The sequence below is a fragment of the Aquarana catesbeiana genome, linkage group LG04 (assembly GCF_042186555.1).
Source record: "Aquarana catesbeiana isolate 2022-GZ linkage group LG04, ASM4218655v1, whole genome shotgun sequence".
NCBI classification, from domain to species: Eukaryota; Metazoa; Chordata; class Amphibia; order Anura; family Ranidae; genus Aquarana; species Aquarana catesbeiana.
In genome coordinates, this window is record NC_133327.1 from 22,134,661 (window position 1) to 22,154,086 (window position 19,426).

Below are 19,426 nucleotides of genomic sequence, written 5' to 3' on the forward strand. Positions count from 1 at the left end.
CATCTTCACCCAACATCTTAGCACTGGAGACAAATTATAAAGTCCTAACTCGCTGGTACCTTGTACCCACTAGAGTGGCAAAATATTCACCTAATACCTCAGCTCTTTGTTTTCGAGGATGCCCAGAAATAGGCACATATTTACACATATGGTGGACGTGCCCAGTAATCCAAACCTTCTGGAAGGAAGTCTTCGTGATTGCATCTAAAATATTTAAAAAAATAATACAACCAGATCCATATTTAACTTTACTTAATCTAAAACCGGAATGGTTAACACTCTCTCAATTCAAACTTATGATCCAACTAATAACGGCTGCAAAACAAACAGTGGCCAAGGCATGGAAATCTCCTACATTGGTACTAGCAGAAACAATTCACAGAATGAATAATACAATGTCCCATGCTAAGATGGTAGCCATCGATCAAAATCAAATTCCAAAATTTGAAAAACTTTGGCATCCTTGGATAAAACAACAGTTCCTGTCAAACTTCAATGACTCTGTCCTGTTGCCATGGTAACAGATTAAATGACTTACAGAGACACCCATTCTAAGGCTTCAAAGAGAACTAAAAAGAATAATAAACTGACGAGCTGGACAACCTTGTGGACCATACCTCTACCTTTCAACCCTTTTTCTTCTTTCTCTTTCCTTTTCTCCACCTTACGATTAAAGCTCATTATCAGAATTTATTTGACCTATATACACTCTACTTGTACACAATATGTATAGTAGGTATAAATCATTTAAATACCTACAAAAGTAACTAAGGAAATGATATATATCTTTAATTTAGGTTTACGTGAACCCAATGTTTAATATTTGAAATTTAATGATATTTACCTATATAAACCCTACTGTAAAACAATGAGCTTACTTTATAGATCCTTGTAAACTTACTTTATGTATCTTTATAACATTGTATACTCAATAAACTTCTTTTGACAAGGAAAAAATACCAATAAGGCCGACACCTGGCCTTTGATAGTACTCAAGGCCAGCTTCATTTCTAATCCCATCTGTAGAAATTCAAGGATCCTACCTATGACATATTTCCTGGGGTTCCAACCCCTGGATTCACACCAGGAGACATATGCCTTCCAGACTCTATAATATATGACTCTGGCTTCCTAGAATTAACCAAAGTAGAAACTACTAAACCTGACAGCCCACACTCCTTCAGAATGTGGGTCTCAATAGCCAAACTAAATTTTGCGCTTGTAAGGTAGGATGGAATACCGGACCTTGCGAGAGAAGGTCTGACCGTGGTGGAATGGTCCATGGGTCCCTACCGCAATCTTTACAATCTCTGCATACCAAGATCTCCTGCGGGCCACACCAGCCACAAGAATCATTGCCTTCCCTTCCTGCTTGATCCTGCGAAGAAGTTGCAGAAGCAACAGAACAGGAGGAAACGCATAAATCAGTGAAAACTGATCCCACGGAAAAACCAAGACATCTGTTCCACATGCCAGTGGATCCTTTGTCCTTGACACAAAGTTGTTGATCTTTTTGTTGAACATGGACACAGATTCCCCATCTTTGACATATTGATAGAAAGATGTCGGGGTGAAGAGACCATTCTCCCAGGAACAACTGTTGGCGACTCAAGTAGTCCGCCTGCCAATTCTCCATTGCTGGAATGAAGACTGCCGATAGACAAGGAATGTTGTCTTCTGCCCAAGATAGGATATGATTCACCTCTCTCTGGGCCGCACGACTTCTCGCGCCCCCTTGGTGATTGATATAGGCCACTGCTGTGGCATTGTCGGATTGGATCCGGACAGGACAATTCTGTAATCTGAGCCTCCAGGCTTTCAGGGCCAGACGAGCTTCTCGAATCTCTAGAATATTGATGGACAAGGTAATTTCTGATTTGGACCATCTTCCCTGGACACACGCCTCTTCTAGGACTGCTCCCCAGCCCAGAAGGCTGGCATCTGTTGTTACCACTTTCCAAGTAACTGGTAGAAAGGATTTTCCTTTTTGGAGATTCTTGGTTATCAACCAACTGAGGCTTTAACGCACTTTTGGGGATAAACGCATTGGGAAGTCTGGAGCTTGGACCTTCTTGTTCCAAGTTGACAGGATACTGTTTTGCAGCAGTCTCGAATGAAACTGAGCATAAGGAACGGCCTCAAATGAAGCCACCATCTTTCCCAACAAACTCATGCAAAGTCGAATAGAAGGATTCTTCTTTGCTTTGACCACCTGAATCAGTTCCCTTATGGAACAGATCTTTGCCTGGGGCAAAAACACCCTCTTCTGAGCTGTATCCATGATCAGACCCAAGTACTCCAATCTCCTTGATGGTTTTAAGGAAGATTTCTCTAGGTTGAGAATCCAACCTAGGTATTCCAGGTAGCTGACCGTGCTTACCAAACTTTGGTTTAAGCGGGCTACCGACTGATCTATCAAGAGTAGATCATCTAAGTTAGCTAGAAACGTTATACCCTAGCCCTTAATCTGGCTAAAGTGGGAGCCAAGACCTTGGTAAACACTCGAGGTGCAGTAGCTTGACCAAAAGACAGATGTCACGTACCTGGTGGAGTTCGAGCTGAAGAGGGGGCTTCTCTTGCACCTCCTGTCCGACACCCCTGATAGTGATGACAGGGAGTGAAGGACACAGAGTGGCACCAGGGCCGATGTAGTGGATGGTGCTGGCTGGACCTTGGCAGGAACCAGGTGGCTGAAGATTGCATGGCAGGCTCTGAGAGCCGTAGCTCTGTATCGCTGGGTCAGCAGATGGAGGCGTAGCCGGGACGTAAGCCAGGAGGTCATCAACAGCCACACAGAGCAGGTACCAAGACCAGAGGCAGAGATGGGACACAGCCTGGGTTCAGTACGCAGATGGGCAGCAAGGTACAGGAACATCAGGCAGAAGCAGAGTCAAAGACAAGCCGGGATCAGGTAGGCAGGCGGAGGTCAAGGAGAAGGTTCAGGTAAAGCTGGGTCGAGACACAGGAAGCTGAAACAGATCAGGTAAACAAGCACTAGCAGAAAGACCACTCAGCAATGTTCATGTGTCAGTGTTCAGTTTAAATAGGCTTACTTGGCACCCATACGAGTACGTGCGCGCGCCCGTGGAAGCGCCACTATAAGTCCCTCTTTGTACACACACTGGTGTGCCGTGCTTATGCGCAAATGCCCATCTGTTAGCCGGACTTCTCTTACAGCAGAGCTACAAACTGAAAATGAAGATTTTCTATCTCCAAGCGTAGATATTTCTGGTGAGCAGGAAAAATAGGTGCATGGAGGTAAGCATCCTTGATGTCGATTGACGCTAGCAGTTCTCCACCTTGTAGAATGGAGACCACTGATCGGATTGATTCCATTCGAAAAGAGCGGATATTCAAAAAACAGTTTAGATCTTAGAGATCCAAAATGGGTCTGACATCCCCGTTTGGTTTTGGTACCATGAAAAGGTTTGCATAAAACCCTAACCCTCGCTCTTCCATGGGGACCACCGATATCACCTTTTGAGACAAGAGATGGTCTAAAGCCAGAAAGAGACTTTTTTTTCTGGATCTCTGGGAACGTTTAATCTGAGGAAACAAGGAGACAGGAACTCTCGGAACTCTAGTTTGTATCCTAGAGATATCGAGGAAGCCACCTATTTGTCTTGACACTGTTCCTGCCAGACCCCTTGAGAACTGAAGAAGTCTTCCCCCCACTCGAGCGAGCGGGGCGCCCCTTCATAAGGAGGTTTTAATATTTTGTTTTGTGGTTTTCCTCCCCAGGGCCTCTTTTGTAACTGGGGTTGACCCTGAGGTTTACCTCGAACTTGACGGTGGAGGTCATCATGACTGCCTGGAGGCTGGTGCTCCTGGCACTGGAGAAGAAGCTCTTTTAAAAGAAAAACGCTTAAACTTCTTCTTAACTGATGAAAGGGAACTTTTTCCATTAGAAATTCTTTGGATGTATTCATCCAGAACATCCCCAAACAACCGTTCACCGTGAAATGGAAAATCAGCCAAGAGCTTTTTGCATGGTGCTTCGGCTGACCAATTTTTCAACCATAGAATTCTACACACATGCACCAGCCCGAGCATAAACCATGAGGCCTGGAGAATAGAATCTCTCATCGCGTCTATTGTAAAACATATCACCTCTGATATCCTGGCCAAATCTTGGGCCTGCTGATCAGGAATAATCTTGAGCACCTGTTTAAACTGGTCTTTTAAGGACTGACATACATCGATCACTACCAGCGCAGGCTGAAGCACTGAACCTGCCAGAGAAATATTGTTTTTAAATAGGAATTCCAGCTTCTTATCCGTTGGATCCTTCAGTATTTGAGCATTGTCTACCGGACAAGTCAAGTTTTTATTCACAGAGGATATAGCAGCGTCAATTGCTGGAATCCCCCATTTCTTATTAACCTCTTCCTCCATAGGATAAAGTGATGAAAACTTTTTTGGAGGAAAAAAACTGTTTATCTGGGTGCTCAGATACATAAGCTCTTTTAGTAATGAATAGATAGAAAAAGCATGAATAGCTTGGGGAGGATTTAGTGAACCCAAAACAAGAAGTGGGCTCATCGACTGACTTCGCTACTGGCAGCAAAAATGTGGAGCGGACCAATTCAGTGAGAGAGTTTACCAACAACCTTTCTTGTGAACCCGATCCTTCCATATTAGACTCTTCAGAAGAGGAGTCATCAGCCTCTTCTTGGTCCCCTGAGAGAAATTCATCATCTCTCACCCCCTGTTCCTCAGTTTGAGGGTCCTGGGTAATGGAAGGGGACCTGTCACGCTTAGTCCCACTCTGGGATGCAATTAACGCATCAATCTTTTGTTCCAAGCCTAAAATGGTTGAGGAAAAAACCTCTTCAGTAATATATACAGGGGCTGCAGTGTTAAGAGCAGCTGCAACAACCGACATCCCTGATGGCTCACTCTGACCAGCCATTACACTCTCAAGGGAGGATGCCATCTTTTTGAGATGGTTCTAGGCTTCCTTGTGGCTGTAGAAGTCTTTCTATAGCCCTTTTTTGATAGCCCTTCCGACCATAGCCCGATGCACAAAGCAGAGGTACTACCAGAAGGAACGCATACACTGCTTGAGCAATAGTCCAGCCCTGCCGCTGCTATTAATGCTCAGCCTGATGCAATAGTAAATGTGTCAAAAGGAATACCTGTGTCACCAAACCTCTTTCATGCCCCTCTTTGCTCTTGTGTCCCTCCGTCAGCTTGCAGCAGCAACAATGGAGCTTTTAAAAAGCACATTCCCGCAGTGGACGTTGGAGGACATGCTAATCGTTTGTTTTGTTTTTTTCTTGTTCTCTCCTAACGCTCTTCCTTGTGAAGAGGGGAGAGTACAGCCCAGGTGGGGGGTGTCTGTAGAAGAGGAAACTTACCGGAGGTCTGCTGCTAGCTGGAGAAAAAAGAAGCCTGCTGTTCCAGACACAGCATGATCTCTTGAGGAAGCATGAGAAGGTTTGTGCTCCATACAGCCCCCAGTGGTGACACTTAGGCAAATTCAAACATTTCTTAGAAAACTCCACATACCTTTCCCACCGCAGGGTTTTCTGTGGTAAAAACCAACAGACACAATCTTCACCCTTCACGGTGGGTTCCGTTAACAAACCTTCAGGAGGCGGGGACGCTCAGGGAACCCACAATCCTGGACTTGTAATAGCATCCCGCCAGTAAAACTTTATGGCCTTAATACCAAAAGTACTGGCTCCCGGGATCCAGCTCTCTAAAAAGAGAAGCGTATAAGAGCAAAGCCTTGTTTCTTCGGACACGAGGCCCGGGTACCATTCAATTCGGCCTAAAAGACACTTTGAATGGATCCGGCTGCATAGCTAGCCCCAGCAAGGATTGCTAGAGTGGATCTCAGCACAGCACATCTTCACTCGTGACCAGCACCTTAGACACTGGCGAAAAAACTGAGGTACTCCCAGTAGTGGGAGGGGTTATATAGGGAGTGGACTTCTTGTTTTAGGGTGTGCCAGTGTCCATCACCTGAAGGTGGCCTATAACCCACATAGTAACTACTATGGCTCTGTGTCCTGTGATGTATGATAAAGATTATAGCTAAAGTGAGAGCCAGAATTTAGAGGGAGATGAGAGAGATTAAAGAGGATAACAATTCTTTAATTATAGTACCTCAGCGTCAACAAACAGCGGTGCATTCTAAGATAGGGGTAGGAACAGGTATGTATATTCTTACTGACTGGCAAGGATCTAAGAGAGTAAAATGGGCAAACAGTTCATGAAGAGGATGAACATTCAGGAGGCATTAAGGTTATAAGTACATTAACCACTTCCAGACTGCCGCACGCCGATGTATGTCCTCACTTTGAGGACGGATATCATTATGGCAGCAGCTAGCTGCCATAACCCCGGTATCACTGTGTTCGGCCGGCGGTCCGGTACAAGATAAAAGTGGTCTCTGCGGCGGATTTGCCGTGAGATCACTTTTATCGGCAGCGGGAGAGGGGACCCCCTCCCATCGCAATCTGTTGCCCTCCGCCGCTTACCGGAGTCGTCGGCAGCGGCGGAGGCAATCCGGTCCTCTTGCCGGCTATGCATGGAGACAAGTGAGGAGAAGATGGCCCCCACCCGTCTCCATGACACTGCAGGGCAGAAACGACGTCAAAATGTCACTTCCGCCTATAGCTCTTAAAAGGCCATTTTTTCTTTTTTTAAATTACAATTTTTTTTTTATTATTGCATTTTAGTGTAAATATGAGATCTGAGGTCTTTTTGACCCCACATCTAATATTTAAGAGGTCCTGTCATGCTTTTTTTTATTACAAGGGATGTTTACATTCCTTGTAATCGGAATAAAAGTGACACTTTTTTTTTTTTTTTTTTTTAAACAATGTAAAAATAAAATATAAAAGGTAAAATAAATAAGAAAAAAAAATTTTTTAAACGTGCCCCGTCCCGCCGAGCTCGCTTGCAGAAGCGCACACATACGTGAGTAGCGCCCGCATATGAAAACGTTTTTTTAAACCACACGTGAGATAGATATCGCCACGATTGGTAGAGCGAGAGCAATCATTCTAGCCCTAGACCTCCTCTGTAATGCAAAACATGCAACCTGTAAAATTTTTTAAATGTCGCCTATGGAGATTTTCAAGGGTAAAAGTTTGTTGCCATTCCACGAGCGGGTGCAAATTTGAAGCGTGACATGTTAGGTATCAATTTACTTGGCGTAACATTATCTTTCACAATATAAAAAAAAGGGGTGACTTTACTGTTGACTTATTTTTTAATTCAAAAGAGTGTATTTTTTTTTAAAAAGTGCGCTTGTAAAACCGCTGCGCAAATACGGTGTGACAGAAAGTATTGCAACAACTACCATTTTATTCTCTAGGGTGTTAGAAAAAAAAATGTATAATGTTTGGGGGTTCTAAGTAATTTTCTAGCAAAAAAAAACAGTTTTTAACTTGTAAACAACACATCTAAAAAAGAGGCTCGGTCCTTAAAGTGGGATTCCACTCCAAAAATTATTTTAGCATTTTTCAGCTGCATTAAAAATGATTAATAACATTTTGGAAAAAAAAAATTTTTTTACTCACCTCTTAATGCCTGTTGCTAGGGGGTCCCTCGTAATCTGCCTCCTTACTCACCTCGGCTCCTTAGGTCACTTCCCTCGGTGCCAGAAAGAAGATCACCTCTCCCCCCGCCCTCTAGGCAATTATCTGGGACACGTCACAGGTCCCAGATGATGCGCGGCCAGTCACGGCGCCCGGCGCGGCTCGTGCATGCGCAGTGGGTGCCTGGCTGTGAAGCCACAGCAGGGCACCCACAGTTACAATGCCAGCGCCGCCAAGCGGAGGGGGAGACGAGCAGAGCTTCCCCCACATTGCTGGACCCTGGGACAGGTAAGTGTCTGATTACTAAATGTCAGCAGCTGCAGTATTTGTAGGTGCTGACTTTTTTTTTTTTTAAGCGGAACTCCGCTTTAAGTGGTTAATATATGAAAGAGGGAATCCCTTGTGTGATACGTTTGTATTACATATCAATGCACACTTATAGCACTTATAAAACACATCAGTACACATAGGGATGAAATAAGGAAACAATAATAATAAAAGAGTTAGATGGTTATAGTACCATTACCTTGTTATAGATTCTAGTGATTATAGGTAGTGTACTGGTGATAGTGAAAGGATCCAGGGATAAGGAGGTCTCCCCTTTAGGAATATATTTGTATATAATAGTATAATGCTTGCAAATAGTAACTGTGTAATTGTTAAGTAGATATATTAATGTGTTTTTTGATAACTACCTTACAGGTGAAGGCATGGAATGGTCTCAGGGTTGGAAACTGAAGCATTTTTGGGTGTGCACCTTGCATAATAGAGTTGCATTCTCAAAAATACATATCTTTGTTCGCAGAGAGTGTATTGTGTTTAACCACTTCAATAAAGGCCAATTCCGCCCCCCTTCCTGCCCAGGACAATTTTCAGCTTTCAGCGCTGTCGCATTTTGAAAGATAATTGCGTGTTCATACAACACTGTACCCAAACTAGATTTTTTATCATTTCCTTCCCACAAATAGAGCTTTCTTTTTGTGGTATTTGATCACTGCTGGAGTTTTTACCTTTGCTAAACAAACTAAAAAAGCCTCACATTTAAAAAAAAAAAAAGAAAAAAAAAAAAGAATTTTCTTTGTTTCAGTTATAAAAGTTAGTTTTCTCCTTCACCGACGAGCACTGATGAGGCGGCAGTGATGAGGTGGCACTGATGGGCACTAATGAGGAGGCACTGATTGACGGCACATATATGCAGCACTGATGGGCACCGATAGGCTACACTGATATGCAGCACTGATGAGACATATTTACCTGCTGTCTTAGCAGAGATAAGGATGACTCTTAATAAAACATCCAAATTGTCACCTTTTGAAATTTTGATGGGAAGACCTCACACATGGAACCACTGGTCCCACACAGGTTTGTGTAATGGGGAAATGTATATATATTTTAGAAAAATATGGGTACAAGTACAGTAGTGGCACTAGTGCTTAGGGATGAGCCGAACACCCCCCGGTTCAGTTCGCATCCAGAACATGCGAACAGGCAAAAAACTTGTTCGAACACGCGAACACTGTTAAAGTCTATGGGACACAAACATGCATAATCAAAGGTGCTCATTTTAAAGGCTTATATGCAAGTTATTGTCCTGAAAAGTGTTTGTGGACCTGGGTCCTGCCCCAGGGGACATGTATCAATGCAAAAAGAATTTTTAAATCAGCCATTTTTTCAGGAGCAGCGATTTTAATAATGCTTAAAGTGAAACAATAAAAGTGTAATATTCCTTTAAATTTCGTACCTGGGGGGTGTCTATAGTATGCCTGTAAAGTGGCGCTTGTTTTCCGTGTTTAGAACAGTCTGACAGCAAAATGACATTTCTAAAGGAAAAAAAATTATGTAAAACTACTATCACTACTAACTACTGTAAATCTACTAATCGCTAGAGCCGGCTATAATGAATTGTCGGTCCGGCAATACACATAAAAGTTAATTGATAAAAACTGCATTGGATTCCCCCACACGGGAACCTCCAACCAAAATTAAAAAGAAAAAAAAAATGTGTGGGGGTCTCCCTAAATTTCATACCAGGTCCTTCAGGTCTGGTATGGATCTTAAAAGGGAACCCCAAAATTAAAAAAATGGCGTGGGGTCCCCCCAAAAATCCATACCAGACCCTTATCCGAACACGCAACCTGGCAGGACGCAGGAAAACAGGGGGGCGAGGGAGCGCCCCCCCTGAATCATACCAGGCCAAATGCCCTCAACATTGGGACTGTGCTTTGGGGTAGCCCCCCAAAGCACCTTGTCCCCATGTTGATGGGGAGAAGGGCCTCATCCCCACAACCCTTGTCCGGTGGTTGTGGGGGTCTGCGGGTGGGGGGCTTTAACAAGGTGACCCCCAGATCCTGGCCCCCCCTGTGTGAATTGGTAATGGGGTACAAATATACTCCTACCATTTCACAAAAAAAGTGTCAAAAAGGTTAAAAAACACAAGAGACGGTTTTTGACAAGTCCTTTATTAATTTCTTCTTCCTCCATCTTCTTTCTTCTGGTCTTCCTTCGGTGTTCTTCTTCCTCCATCTTCTTCTTCCTCCGCTCTTCTCGTCCCGCATCTTCCTCCGGCTTCTTCTCCGCTCCGTCCGCACGATTCACCTCAGTGGGAGTCTTCCACCGCGTGATGCTTCGGTTCTTCTGACACTTCTTATATAACGGAGGGCGGGGCCACCCGGTGATCCAGCCCTCCTCTGACACACGGGGACTACAGGGGACTTCCCTGTGGCTTTCCCCATGTTGCCAGAGGGGGGCGGGGTCACCCGGTTATGTAAACCGGGTGACACGGGAAACATGCACCCCTTTACAAGCATACTATAGACACCCCCCAGGTAGAAGTGATAGCAGCGTTAGTAGTTTTACATGACTTTTTTTTCCTTTAGAAATGTCATTTTGCTGTCAGACTGTTCTAAACACGGAAAATATGTGCCCCTTTACAGGCATACTTTAGGCACCCCCCAGGTACGAAATTTAAAGGAATGTTACACTTTTATTGTTTCACTTTAAGCATTATTAAAATCACTGTTCCCGAAAAAACAGCCGTTTTTAAAACTTTTTTTGCATTGATACATGTCCCCTGGGGCAGGACCCAGGTCCCCAAACACTTTTTATGACAATACCATGCATATAAGCCTTTAAAATAAGCACTTTTGATTTCTCCCATAGACTTTTAAAGGGTGTTCCGCAGCTTTTGAATTTGCCACGAACACCCCAAATTGTTCGCTGTTTGGCGAACGGGCGAACAGCCAATGTTCGAGTCGAAGGCATGTTCGACCCGAACATAAAGCCCATCCCTACTAGTGATATATTTGAGTTTCACAGCCATACTTCTTAAAAGTCTGATCTGCATTTGAGCCCCTAATATATCATTTTTGGTGCAGGTCTTGATGGCATTTCGTGCATCAAATTGCTGGAATTGCCTTGGACTGACACTAGTATGTATACAGAATGCACAGCTAGGATTTGCACAACATATCTGAACAAAATGTTTTACTTATTTCTCAAATTAATAACACTTAATTTTAACACATACAGTTTGTGAATATTTCATTATATCTTTTCATGTGACAACACTGACAATGTAAAGTAGTGAGTGTACAGCTTGTATAACAGTGTAAATTGCTGTCCCCTCAAAATAACTCAACACACAGCCATTAATGTCTAAACTGCTGGCAACAAAAGTGAGTACACCCCTAAGGGGAAATGTCCAAATTGGGCCCAAAGTGTCAATATTTTGATGGCAACCATTCTTTTCCAGCACTGCCTTAACCCTTTTGGGCATTAAGTTTCACAGTTTTTCCAGTTGCATGCTTCACAGGTTGAAACTGGAGTACTCCTCCATGACGACATCATGGAGCTGGTGGATGTTAGAAACCTTGCGCTCCTCCACCTTCCATTTGAGGATGCCCTACAGATGCTCAATAGGGTTTATGTCTGGAGACATGCGTGGTCAGTCCATCACCTTTACCCTCAGCTTCTTTAGCAAGGCAGTGGCCATCTTGGAGGTGTGTTTGGGGTCGTTATGTTGGAATACTGCCCTATGACCCAGTCTCCAAAGGGAGGGGATCATGCTCTGCTTCAGTATGTCACAGTACATGTTGGCATTCATGGTTCCCTCAATGAACTGTAGCTCCCCAGTGCCGGCAGCACTCATGCCGCCCCAGACCATGACACTACCATCACCATGCTGGATTGTAGGCAAGACACACTTGTCCTTGTACTCCTCACTTGGTTCCCACCACACGCGCTTGACAACATCTGAACCAAATGTTTATCTTGGTCTCATCAGACCACAGGACATGGTTCTAGTAATCCATGTCCTTAGTCTGCTTGTCTTCAGCAAACTGTTTGCGGGCTTTCTTGTGAATCATCTTTAGAAAAGGCTTCCTTCTGGGACGACAGCCATGCAGACCAATTTGATGCAGCGTGCGTCGTATGGTCTAAGCACTGACAGGCTGACCTCCCACCCCTTCAACCTCTGCAGCAATGCTGGCAGTACTCATATCTCCCAAAGACAACCTCTGGATATGACGCTGAGCACGTGCACTCATCTTCTTTGGTCAACCATGGCGAGGCCTTTTCTGAGTGGAACCTGTCCTGTTAAAATGCTGTATGGTCTTGACCACAGTGCTGGAGCTCAGTTTCAGGGTCTTGGCAAACTTCTTATAGCCTAGGCCATCTTTATGTAGAGCAACAATTCTTTTTTTCAGATCTTCAGAGAGTTCTTTGCCATGTTGAACTTTCACATGGCACATCCAGTAACCAGTATGAGAAAGTGATAGTGATAACACCAAATTTAACACACCTGCTCCCCAGTCACACCTGGGACCTTGTAACACTAAGGAGTCACATGACACCGGGGAGGGAAAATGGCTAATTAGGCCCAATTTGGACATTTTCACTTAGGGGTGTACTCACTTTTGTTGCCAGTGGTTTAGACATCAATGGCTGTGTGTTGAGTTATTTTGAGGGGACAGATAATTTACACTGTTATACAAGCTGTACACTCACTACTTTAAATTGTAGCAAAGTGTAATTTCTTCAGTGTTGTCACATGAAAAGATATAATAAAATATTTACAAAAAGATGAGGGGTGTACTCACTTCTGTGAGATACTGTATAATATTGACATCTTTGTACTGTACATTCAATATTAGAAGTTGAATAATTAAAGTAATCAATAGCATAAAGTGGATTCTTATAAAATATTATTTTATGTGTGCACTTTTACATGAAGTTTTGCAGGTTGTTTAATCCGATAACATTAATTATTTGGTTCTACCCCCGACAGTGCACTGCATTGTATATATATTATATCACCCTAGAATACATATTAGTACATTTGCACTGCCTACTCAGCAGGTCTTAGACTTGCTGGAGGGGAAAGTAAATGTTGAGACAACTGTGAGTTGTTGAGAAGGGTTTAATGAAGAGAAGTTATATGTATAGATTTAAAGTATGTTTTTATTACATGTTTATTGTTGAGAGGTTTCCAGCAACTATTGATACATTTTACAGAATGTGTAGGGCATGTATTTTTAAGCCAATGCACTGTTTAATTGCAATTATATGTAGAAAATGTGACATCACTACTAAATTACATGTATTTAATAGTGTCTGAACAGATAGTAAAGTAGATTGTAAGGGTTAACAAAATTGCAGTTATACATTTTAAAAGAAATAATTATAATAAGGTTTTAATAAGAGGAAGTTAATTTGCTGCAGCCAGTCTCAAACCACAAGGGAGACAGTGAGACATTTTGAGATATACAGTTTTGCTCAAACGTTTGCATACCCTGGCAGAAATTGTGAAATTTTTGCATTATTATTGAAAATATGACGGATCAAGCTATCAAAAAATGTCTTTTATTTAAGGATAGCAATCACATGAAGCCATTTATTATGATATAGTTTTTTGGATCCTTTTTAAATCGTAATGATAACAGAAATCACCCAAGCGGCCCTGATAAAAAGTTTGCATACCCTGGAATGTTTGGCCTTGGTACAGACACAGAAGGTGGCACACACAGGTTAAAAGGGCAATTAAAGGTTAATTTCAAACATTTGTGACTTTTTAAATCACAATTAGTGTCTATGTATAAATAGTCAAAGAGTTTGTTAGCTCTCACATGGATGCACTAAGCAAGCTAGACACTGCATCATAAGGAGGTAGAAAAGAACAGTCAAATGACCTGCGTAACAAGGTAATGAAACATTACAAAGATGAAAAAGGATTTAAAAAGATATCAAAAGCTTTGAATATGCCAGACAGTACTGTTCAATCACTTAATAAGAAGTGGAAAATTTCAGGATTTCTTGATACCAAGCCAAGGTCAGGTAGATCAACAAAGATTTCAGCCACAACTGCCACAGGAACTGTTCGGATACAAAGAAAAACCCACAGGTAACCTCAGGAGAAATACAGGCTGCTCTGGAAAAAGATGGCATGGTTGTTTTTAAAGAGAACAATACGATGATACTTGAACAAAAAAGAGCTGCATGGTCAAGTTGCCAGGAAGAAGCCTGGTTACAATATGCCCAACAACACCTGGACATGCCTCATTGGATTTTTTTTTGGCATTGGTGCAGTAAAGGCTTCCTTCTGGCAGCTTAACCATGAAGCTCGTTTTTGTTCAAGTGTCATTGAATTGTGCTCCTTTAAAACAACCACACCGTCTTTTTGGAGAGAAGCCTGTATTTCTTCTGAGGTTACCTGTGGGGTTTTTTTTGTATCCTGAGCAATTCTTCCACCAGTTGTGGCTGCAAACTTTCAAACTTTCTTGGTCTACCGGCCCTGGCATGGTAGCAAAAGAGCCCCTAATTTTCCACCTCTTATTAAGTGATTGAACGGTACTAACAGGCATATTCAAGGCTTTGGATATCTTGCTATATCCTTTTCCATCTTTGTAAAATGTTAATGTTATGTTATGTTACCTTGTTACACAGGTCTTTTTACTGTTCTTTTCTACTTCCTCATGGCTCAGTGTCTAGCCTGCTTAGTGCATCCATGCGAGAGCTAACAAACTGATTGACTATTTATATACAGACACTAATTGTGATTTAAAAAGTCACAAATGTGGGAAATTAATCTTTAAATTGCCATTTAACCTGTGTGTGCCACCTTTTGTGTCTGTACAAAGGCCAAACATTCCTGGGTATGTAAACTTTATCAAGGTCGTTTGGGTGATTTCTGTTATCATGATTTAAAAAGGATCCAAAAAATGTGATAATAAATGGCTGCATGTGATCGTTATCTTTCAATAAAAGACAGTTTTTTGGCATGATCAGTCATATTTTCAATATTAATACCAACATTTCTCAATTTTTGCCAGGGTATGCAAACTTTTGAGCACGACTGTATATACAAAGGGTGTGAATAACTGAAAAGGGGAACATTAAGAAGAATGTTCTACTGTACTGAAAAAATACAGGTTTAACTTATTGTTTCAGTTAAAGTATGACTTTAACCAGTATGTAAAGGAGAGAATATTGGTGGGACTTTTAATGAGGTGTAGTAGGGCCGCTCAGGTCCCCTCCTCCATCCCGGCAAAATGATATTTGGTAGAAAAGCAAATTGCGGGACTTTTCATAAGCACATGGGAGCAATAGTAAAATGAAGTAAAAATAGCTTTTAAGTAATTCAGATTATCATAAAGTTTTTATATCAAATAATTCTATGCATCCTGCTATATATAAACATTTGTATAACTTTACAATTCATAAAAGCCAGAGAAAAGTCATAAATAAGCATTCCAGCAAGGAATCAGTACATGATATAGGATACATGAAATGATTAGAACATGATTACACAAAAAAAAATGGATAGCTCCAGTATGCAGATTATAAACAGGCAAAAATAACAAAAATAAAATACAAAAAAAAAAACAAAAAACAAATGTATTGGTATGGCCAAAAAGGATTCATAGATGTGTACACTAGGTTGTTGCTGGCTCTACGCGTTTCAAGGCCTTTGTGCCTATCATCAGGAGCAAAAAACTATAGTAGTAATCTATAAATAAAAGATAAATATATTTAAGAGAAAAAAAAAAAAACAACCCTTGGACAAGAGGTGTCCCCCCATGGACCAAGCCTGCCCACACACTTACATGAGGGTCCTCACAGCGATGGTGCGGCCATGATATCCCCAGACCAAGCCACAAAAATTTTTCTTCATCTATTGTCCCTTTTGTAATTTTTTTTTTTATATAATTTTTTTCTCCTTACATGTGCGCAGCGGTGTTTGCGTCTGTGGTTTTGTTGGACCTTGCCTTCTTGTCCCATTCGGGAGCTGCAACGCGCACTGCAGACCCTCCCTTCGCCCTGTTGTGACGTGGGCTGGGCGGGGCCGTCCTCACTGTGCGTCGACGTCACACATCCAGGCCAGACACACTGGCGTCTTCATGACGCCACGCCGCCGGCCGAGTGTTTGCTATCTTTTAGCCCACTGGAGGATGGCGTGGTGACGCCTCCTGCTGTGGGACCATGGTGGTCTGGTTCCTGGGCCCTCTGCATTTTCCCCTGCTCTCCATACTTGTGGACGAACGTGTGAGGTTGGGGGCGTGTTTGCGGCGGCACAGCCTATATGGGCTCCTTCCCCGCATGGGTTTCACATACTGCACTCAATATTTTTCATTTGCCAAGTATTATGCACCCAGGCATCTTTGTTTATAGTCATTTAGACTCAGGTACTCAGGACTTCTCTCTGCTTCTATCTTACTTTTTTCTTTCTGCTCTTTCCTTGTCTTTTGTTTCCACTTAACTCCCTTACACACTATTTTTTCTTTCACTTTTTCATATTCACTTTCATTCATTTTTTGTCCTTTGTCATTTTTTCAGAGAAAAACCCCTTTTTTACCTAAGGGCTTCCTCATTCACCATCACTAATTTTCACATTGTGACCCATGCGGGGCGCTGTTCATGTTGGTCTTATGTCCGCCGCACCGCGTCCCCTTAGCTCCCATGTGAGACTTTTGTGGCTTGGTCTGGGGATATCATGGCCGCACCATCGTTGCGAGGACCCTCATGTAAGTGTGTGGGCAGGCTGGGTCCATGGGGGGACCCCTCTTGTCCAAGGGTTGTTTTTTTTTTTTTTTTTCTCTTAAATATATTTTTTATCTTTTATTTATAGAATACTACTATGTTTTTTTTCTCCTGATGATAGACACAAAGGCCTTGAAACACGTAGAGCCAACAACCTAGTGTACACATCTATGAATCTTTTTTGGCCATTCCAATACATTTGGGGTTTTTTTTGTATTTTATGTTTGTTATTTTTGCCTGTTTATAATCTGCATAGCTATCCAAATTTTTTTTTGTGTAATCGTGTTCTAATCATTTCATGTATCCCATATCATGTACTGATTCCTTGTTGGAATGCTTATTTATGAATTTTCTCTGACTTTTATGAATTGTAAAGTTATACAAATGTTTATATATCGCAGGATGCATAGAATTATTTGATATAAACACTTTATGATAATCAATTAATTTGATTCACCAAACTCTAGCCCCAACCATTAATGAATTCAAATAGCAGTGCTAAATAAATTACTAAACATAAAATGAAGTAAACCAGTGATGAAATTATATTATCACTCCTTCCTACTCCTGTGCATCAAAATAATGTGATCTATATCCACAAATATAGTGTGCATAACCAATTTAAGTGAATAACATAACTGTGCACAAAAAATGTGTATAAGGAGTTAAAAAATATATATATATAAACCAGTGTAAAATAAGTCCACAAATGTGTGATAAATCGATGTCCAAAAATATTGATCCGTGACGTGATACAGTGTAGATCTTCACTTTAAACACTCTTCCACTGCACCTCTGTGACTGTGAATCCACTCCCCTTAGGTTAATAAACTCACCAGCTCCTTTCGCTCACACTCTCGTGTTGGGCTACAAAGCTTTGTCCCACACAGAAGGGGGAAATAAATGGCCTCCAATGGTTCACCTTTACATATCCAGAGTGTAATGATAAGGAGCTCTTTCAGAGATGCTACATGTGACAGTGCTTGAGCATAGCTGGCAGTGTTTAAGATTGCTCCAGGAAGACAAGAAGGAAAGAATGATGCTGCTGGAGCCACTGTCCTGTTCATGACTTAGACACCTCTGCTGTGCATCCAAACTTTCTTTTTTTGCCCTGGCGGGTTCCCCAGTAGGAGGCGAATTAAGGTTTCTGGAGGTGGAAGTCAATTCAGCTGCACCTTCTTTTGATCCATCCTGCTCACTGCCTCTCAGTTTTGCTCCACTTAGCCCTGCGATTCTGAAACCACACCTGTACTCTGGCTTCAGTAAGATTAATTTTCATGGCAAGCTCCCCTCTGGTGAACACATCAGGATAGTGAGTTTGAGCAAACACAGCTTCTAATGCTTCCAGCTATTGCAGAGTGAACGTTGTTCTGTTCCTTCGCTGCTTTCTGCGCAGAAACCCTTCATCAAATTCAGCAGCTGAATGACTTGTAAAAGGAGGTGATCCTACTATATGGCAACCATCAAGCGCATTGGTGGTTGCCATATAGTAGGATCGCCTCCTTTTACAAGTAATTTATTTAGCGCTGCTATTTGAATTCATTATTGGTTGGGGCTAGATTTTGGTGAATCAAATTTTTGCACTTATGGTTTATATATTTTAAGCAGCAGCTCAGATTTAGGCTTCATTTCCATTAGCGCAGCGTTTGGGGTATAGGAGGGGGCGGATTTTCTATATACCTTAACTCTGACATAATCTGAATTAATTAAAAGCTATTTTTACTTCATTTTACTATTGCTCCCGTGTGCTTATGAAAAGTCCCGCCATTTGCTTTTCTACCAAATATGACTAACCAATTCAGCCCACTTTTTGCGATATGGCACTGCGTCAATTTAACTGACAATTGCAGGGTCGCGCAACGTTGTACCCAAACAAAATTGACGTCCTTTTTTTCCCACAAATAGAGCTTTCTTTTGGTTGTATTTGATCACCTCCGCAGTTTTTATTTTTTGCGCTATAAACAAAAAAAGAGCAACAATTTTGAAAAACACACAATATTTTTTGCTATACTTTTTGCTATAATAAATATCCCCAAAAAATATATAAAAAAAATAATTTTTTTCTCAGTTTAGATATGTATTCTTCTACATATTTTTGGTAAAAAAAAAAAAAAAAAAATCACAATAACCGTATATTGATCGGTTTGTGCAAAAGTTATAGCATCTACAAAATAGGGGATAGATTTATGGCATTTTTATTATATATTTTTTTTATTAGTAATGACGGCGATCTGTGATTTTTATCCTGACTGCGACATTATGGCGAACACTTTTGACACTATTTTGGGACCATTGTCATTTATACAGCGATCAGTGGTATAAAAATGCACCGATTACTGTGTAAATGACACTTGCAGGGAAGGGGTTAAACACTAGGGGACGATCAAGGGGTTAAGTGTATCCTAGGGAGTGATTCTAACTGTGGGGGGGATGGGCCACCACTAACATCACAGCGATTACTGCTCCCGATGACAGGGAGCAGTAGATCCCCGTCATGTCACTAGGCAGAAATTCCTTCTTTACATAGGCATCTCCCCGTTCTGCCACTCCGTGACACATCGTGGGCCCCTTGCGGACATCGAGTCTGCGGGACCTGCCGGAACAGTAAGTGAGTACGTGGTGCGCGCGCCCACAGTGATTTAAAGGGGACATACATTTGCCCAGCTGTGCCATTGTGCCGATGTACATCGTTGTGCGATGGTCGGCATGTGGTTAAGTAACTTTTTTTGTTTTTTTTGTTTTGTTTTTTTTATTGTGGAATTGCTTATTCTCACATTGTTGCAGGTTTGGAGGTCATTGTATACTTCAGATTTATATAATTGCCCTGAGCTAACTCCAAT

At 41.9% G+C, this 19,426-nt stretch overlaps 1 protein-coding gene and 1 pseudogene across 1 annotated transcript in view; both read right to left on the bottom strand.

Moving 5' to 3' along the window:
* Positions 1 to 19,426, bottom strand: part of LOC141139095 (alpha-1,4-N-acetylglucosaminyltransferase-like) — a 284,028-nt gene that overhangs the window by 13,589 nt on the left and 251,013 nt on the right. The gene's annotated exons all lie outside the window — the stretch shown is intronic.
* LOC141140333 (dorsal root ganglia homeobox protein pseudogene) lies at positions 6,175 to 18,072 on the bottom strand (annotated as a pseudogene).